Genomic DNA, 5454 nt, shown 5'->3' on the forward strand with positions numbered 1-5454 from the left:
GTGTGTGTGTGTGTGTATGTGTGTGAGTGCGCGTGTGTGGGGGGTATGTCTGTGTATGTGCGTGTGAATGTAGATGTGTGTATATTCTTATAATCAGTGCATCGTCGGCATTAGCATCATTGTCGCGGCGGGGTGCCACAGGTCGTGCCCCGCGTCCTAAGGCCAGCTCAGCGAGGAGAAACCTCGCGTAGAGCAAAAGGGCACAAGCTAGCTTGATCTCGATGTTCAGTACGCATAGAGACTGCGAAAGCACGCGCGGCCTATCGATCCTTTTGGCTTGAAGAATTTTCAGCAAGAGGTGTCAGAAAAGTTACCACAGGGATAACTGGCTTGTGGCGGCCATGCGTTCATAGCGACGTCGCTTTTTGATCCTTCGATCAGTCCGCGATCCTGGGGCCGCTACGGCCGATCGCGGGCCGCCGAGGCGGCCGTACCCGCAATAGGAGTCTCGTGAGTCGAACGGCTCAAAACAATGTAACACTACTAGGCGGCCGGTCCTCTCGCGGGCCAGTCGTCGCACAAGCCCGGTTTGCCGTACGGCGCCTCTGCCCGTCGTCGGGATCTCACCGCTTACGACGGCACGGCGTCTAACAGTCGAACATAAGTTGCTTTCGCAGTCTCTATGCGTACTGAACATCAAGCCAGCTTTTGTCCTTTTGCTCTACGCGAGGTTTCTGTTCTCGCTGAGCTGGCATTAGGACACCTGCGTTATTCTTTGACAAATGTCCACGCGGTGTACATTGAGTGATGCTAATGCCGACGGTGCACTGATCATAAAAATATACACACACCTACATTCACACGCACATACACAGACATATTCCCCACACACGCGCGCGCGCGCGCGCAAACACACACACACACACACACACACACACTAACACACACACGCTCATACGGACATACCCACACACACATACCCACGCACATGCACACACGCGCGCGCGCGCACACACGCACACACGCACGCACGCACGCACTTACACGCACACGCTCATACAGACATACCCACACACACATACCCACGCACACGCGCGCGCACACACACACACACACACACACACACACACACACGCACTTACGCGCACACACACACACACACATACATACACACACACACACACACATAAAAATGCAACCCTAAAGAATTATTGCCGTGGATGCTCTAAAATAGAATGTCCACAATATCCTCATTTTTGCCATGTTCAACGTCTGATAACTCGAAAAGTAGATGCTTCCGGACTTCGTGTCCATTAACACTTTTGATCAGGAGATTATGAAGTACAACATACTGCAGTTTCAACCAATTTGACCGGGATTCATTTTTTCTATGGCTGGGCCCGGGGTCCTTTACTGTTGACACCGGAGCGGCCGTATCAATAATAAAAGTAAAACATTTAAAAGGCGAAACAATGATAAAAGAGGATAATATGGCCCTTACAGGAGTAACAGGTCATAAAGCCCATACGATTGGAAAATTTACAGCAACTATTGACTTGAAAGATAGAAAGATCAAGCACACGATATATGTCGTCAAGGATGATTTTCCGATAGAATACGACGGAATACTAGGCGTAGATTTTATAAAAAAACATCGAGCGTCATATAGTTACGAGTCGAGCTCAATACGCATAAGGAACAGCACATTAAAATTATACCCGTATAAGAAAATGGTTTTGAAACCGCGAAGCGAGACAATAGTACAAGTCGCGACCGATAAAAATTCACTAGGGATAATACAGGCAGAAGAGACAATGCCAGGAGTGTTCATAGGAAATTGCCTGGTGATGCCAGAAAACTTTCTATGTCCGGCAAGCATACTAAATACGACGGAGAAGACAGTCGAAATGCTAATGCCGCAAGTAACATTGGAAGAGTTAGAGCAAGAAGAAGCAGAAAAGATAGAAGTAAACCAAGTAAACAAAGCAGAAGAAACAATGCCGCGTAGCGAGAAAGTCGAAAAATTGATACGCACGCAACACTTAAACGAAGAAGAAAAGAAAACCATTATGGAAATTTGCAGAGATTACAGCGATGTATTGCATGTGGAAGGAGAACCACTGACATGCACTGATATCGTCGCGCATAAGATTACCACGAAGGCGGGCAGCGTACCGGTCAACGTCCGACCGTACCGTTTGCCAGAAAAGCACAAGGAAGAAGTGAATGGACAAGTGAAAGAGATGTTGAAAAACGGAATTATTAGATACCTAGCACGAGCCTGTGGAATGCGCCGTTGCTAGTAGTACCGACGAAAAGAGACGCATCAGGAAAATTAAAACTGAGAGTGGTAATAGATTTTCGGTTTGTGAACGACCTAACGGAGGGAGATTCCTTCCCATTGCCAAACATAACCGATATCCTAGACCAACTGGGAAAAGCAAAATATTTTACCACGCTAGACCTCGTTTCGGGATATCATCAAATCCCGATGGAGGAAGAAGATAAAGAAAAAACAGCGTTCTCGACACAATACGGACATTACGAGTATAATCGAATGCCTTTTGGACTGAAAAATGCCCCAGCGACATTTCAACGAGCAATAATAGCCGTTTTAGCAGGACTAGTAGGACTACAATGCTTAGTCTATCTAGACAATATAATAGTATACGGAGCAAGTTTACAAGAGCACATTAAGAAATTAATTGAAGTGCTAAAAAGACTGAGAAACTATAATTTGAAATTACAGCCCGATAAATGCGAATTCCTTCGGAAAGAAGTGACGTATCTCGGACATGTAATAACAGAAAACGGAATCTCGCCAAACCCTTCAAAATTAGAAGCAGTAAAAAGCTTCCCGAGACCAACAAAAGTAAAGGACATCCAGGCTTTCGTAGGATTAGCCGGATATTATCGAAGATTTATTAAAGATTTTTCAGCAATTGCCAAGCCACTCACAAAAATGACCAGAAAAGATATCAAATTCGAGTGAAACGCAGAACAACAAAACGCATTTGAAATATTTAAAGAAAAACTAACCACAGCACCGGTATTAAAATACCCGGACTTCTCCTAAGAATTTGTAGTAACGACCGACGCGTCAGATTACGCAATAGGAGCCATACTGTCACAGGGAAAGATAGGTCAAGATCAACCCGTGGCGTATGCGAGCAGAGCATAAATCATTGGTTTGGCTATTTAACGTAAAGGACCCCGGATCACGATTAATCCGATGGAGATTGAAATTAGAGGAATACGATTACAATATCGTACACAAGGCCGGTCAAGAGAATAAAAACGCAGATGCGCTGAGTTGACATGTGCCAACAGATATCAACAAGATAGAGAAGGAAGAGAATAACGAAGAAGAGAGCGAAAGAAAATACACAAAAGAAGAGAAGCAACGTATATTATACGAATACCATAATGCACCTGTAGGAAGACATCAGGGTGTGGAACGCACCATAAACCGAATAAGGTTGACGCATAATTGGAGAGGATTAACTCGAGACGTCGAAGATTACATTAATAAATGCGAACTATGTCAGAAGAACAAGTTATCGCGAAAAAATAAAGCACCCTTAGTAATAACAGACACCGCGGACAAACCGTTCGAAAAATGTGCTCTAGATATAGTAGGACCACTGACGGTGACCGAAAACGGAAATAAATATATCCTCACGTTTCAGGATAATTTATCAAAATTCAGTAAGGCAATACCCGTACCTAATCAAGAAGCGAATACAATCGCGAATGAATTTGTCACAAAGATTATCTTTGAATACGGTATCCCCGACAAAATACTGACGGATAGAGGAACGAATTTCCTTAGCGAGATATTTAAAAGCACGTGTAAATTATTGAAGATAGAAAAAATTCAAACAACGACCTACCATCCCGAGAGTAATGGAGCATTGGAACGCTCTCATAGAACATTAGCCGAATACTTGCGACATTATATTAACGCGGACCAGACAGACTGGGACGAATGGACGCCATACGCAATGTTTGCGTATAACACGACGCCACACACGGCGACCGGGTTTACACCCTTTGAATTAGTATACGGGCGCCGAGCGACACTACCGACGGCACTGTCGCAACCACCGAAACCAACGTATACGTATGACGATTACGCGCAAGAGCTAAAAGAAAAATTAAGAGCGACACAACGAGTTGCAAAGGAACATTTGCGAAACGAAAAATCTAAGGCCAAGGAGACGTATGATAAGAAGACAAAAGAAATCAATTTCCGAGTGGGAGACAAAGTTCTCTTGCACGACAAAACGGTGCGTAGAGGGAGATCAAAAAAATTAGAATCCCCATGGATAGGACCGTACGAAGTAATTGAAAAACATTCAGACGTAAATTATACGATCAAAAAGGGACGGAAAACGACGCGAGTGCACGTAAACAGGATAAAGCCCTTCATAGAGCAATAAAGACAGCGCAAAAGAACAAAAACAAGCAATAGAAAGTAGGCGATAGTAAAAACTAAGGAAAATAAGATAATAAGTACTTACCGAACATCAACCACGGCGGTCCATCCGCACCACACGCCGACCGGTGGCCACATCCACCGTGATCTCCAGCGGCATGATGGGCACCCATGTGCCCGGGGGTGTTAACAACACTTCCGCGTAGGAGGGAGGGGGCGACGTCGACCCCGAACCCAAATTCGCCGCCACCCGCGCACTAAGCGCGGCACCCACAATCACGGCACCCGCACGAGCAACGCGTAGCCAGTACGTGTGCCAACAAGCGTCGCACGTCGACGGAACAAAAAAGCGGTCACACAGCCTGTACCTCATTTTACAATTATACAAGTTAGCGCAAACAAATATGTGCTCAGATCTAAGCCTCAAGAGCGACTAAACGCGCAACAAAAATTCAGGAGAAAGCATAACCAAGCCAAGAAAAAATTCGAAGAAAAGTAACATGAGTCCTTATCTTACAGGACGCTGATTGTCGTCCAGCACTTCGCGAAAAAAGCGAAACCTGAGACAGCACCATCGTACGAGATACGACAATTCAGCAGCGAGCCGAGAATATACTTTGAGAGAACCGGACAATTGCAACAGGTAGAAGCTACATGGAAACTAGCGATTAAAATCGACGTAGCAGCCCTAGGAAACCAATATTACCAACTTCAGGAATTTCTACAGCAAGCCGAAGAAGTATGCGAAACGATAATCGCAAAGGACACGCAGCAGACGTGCAAAAACATTCTCCATACGATAGAGAAAAATAACAAAAAATTAACGCAATTATTAACGCGATTACAGACTATATATAAAACAAATAATAATAAACGAGGTTTAATAGACGCGATCGGCACGATCAGCAAAACGCTGTTCGGCACTATGGATGCCGACGACGCAAAACACATACAGGAGCAGCTTGAACTGATACAAAATTAGCAACAGACTCTACGGCACACCACAAAAAGTCAATTAAAGGTGATAAATGCCACGATAGGCCACATGGAGGCCTTAGAAAAATCATTATACCACA

Source organism: Temnothorax curvispinosus, unplaced genomic scaffold (genome assembly GCF_003070985.1).
Source record: "Temnothorax curvispinosus isolate PA1 unplaced genomic scaffold, ASM307098v1 QBEX01017202.1, whole genome shotgun sequence".
Classification (NCBI taxonomy): Eukaryota; Metazoa; Arthropoda; class Insecta; order Hymenoptera; family Formicidae; genus Temnothorax; species Temnothorax curvispinosus.